The sequence below is a fragment of the Crocuta crocuta genome, unplaced genomic scaffold (assembly GCF_008692635.1).
Source record: "Crocuta crocuta isolate KB4526 unplaced genomic scaffold, BGI_CrCroc_1.0 scaffold224, whole genome shotgun sequence".
In the NCBI taxonomy this organism is placed as follows: domain Eukaryota; kingdom Metazoa; phylum Chordata; class Mammalia; order Carnivora; family Hyaenidae; genus Crocuta; species Crocuta crocuta.
Window position 1 is genome coordinate 172057 of NW_027529545.1, and position 1358 is coordinate 173414.

Genomic DNA, 1358 nt, shown 5'->3' on the forward strand with positions numbered 1-1358 from the left:
AGTAGATTCTAATGGTTTGAAATCCTGACTGTGTTAGGGACTTCAATAGTAAGTTTTTTATGAAAGTGGTTTTTTTTAATAGATTAGCTTTTATTATTATTATTATTATTTTAGAGAGAGAGGGAGCACAGGAGCAGGGGAGAGGGGCAGAGGGGGAGAGAGAGAATCTTAAGCAGGCCTGTGCTCAGCTCGGAGCCTGATGTGGGGCTTGTTACCATGACCCTGAGATCATGACCTGAGCCGAAATCAAGAGTCAGACGCTCAGCTGACTGAGCCGCCCAGGTGCCCCTGGAACTGTTTTTTTAAAAGAGGTACCTGAACTGCTCCAATTAACTTTGGATGTGGTTCTAGTTGAGGCTATTAAACAATCTTGCTGTTTAAGCCACTTGATGACTTTGAGCCGTCCTCTCTGATACAAAGTCAGGAAATGATCTTGAACTAGTCGCTAGCAGTCGGGCCCCAGTCATCTGAATGGCAGGCAGCCTTCAGTGCCCAGATCCGGGGAGTAAAGAGAAAGATGCTGGTGTTGCCGAGGGGTCTTTGAGCAGGTGCAGTTAATGGGAATAACCCGGAGGCAGATGATAGTGGTGTGGGGTCGGCCATAGCCGAGACGGAGGCACGCGCCACCAGCTAAGGTAGGGGCAGAAGTTGAGTCACCGCAGCGCAGAGGCTGATGGCTTCCGAAGCTTAAGAGAAAGGAGACAGAAGCATCAAGAAAAAGCAGTGCAGGGAGGTGAGTGGGGAGGAAGAAGTTAGAANGGCGGCGGAGACCCTGGAAAAGGCTCGTAGCTATCTGCACCGGCAGAAATTGGCTACCTGCGCTCAGCACACAGCTAAACAGCCTTCGTGTCCTCCTCACCCCAGGCACCGACTACTCGTAACGATGCCACGTCCAGTCGGAGAGCTTAGAGGCCGTGCTGTACCGGGGAAGACAGAACTTGCTTCTGTGGGGTGTTTTAGCTAACCCTGCAGTGAAACAAGCTGCCGGCATCAAAGTGGGGGTGCCGCGCTTTGCCCGGAATGCACAGTGTGGAAGGATGGCTTTTCCCCGGGCCTGTCGGCTACNCCCGACATGGGGCTCGGACCCACGAACCATTAGATCATGACCTGAGCTGAAGTCGGACACCTAACGGACTGAGCCCCCCCGGGTCCCCTTTAGTAATTGTTTCTTATGTCAAAAATCATTCATCTGGAGAATACAGATCTGAGGAAAGGAGAAAAAAAAATCTTCTGTGATGAAACAATTGGGAATAACCACAGGTAGCTTTTGGATTCTGTCCTTCAAGTGACATCCAGGTGTATATGCATTTGAAAAGAAAGCCAAAATGGATTCATGCTGTATGTACTATTTACATACT

At 49.7% G+C, this 1358-nt stretch overlaps 1 protein-coding gene across 1 annotated transcript in view; it reads left to right on the forward strand.

Moving 5' to 3' along the window:
* Positions 1–1358, forward strand: part of WWC3 (WWC family member 3) — a 108591-nt gene that overhangs the window by 51593 nt on the left and 55640 nt on the right. The gene's annotated exons all lie outside the window — the stretch shown is intronic.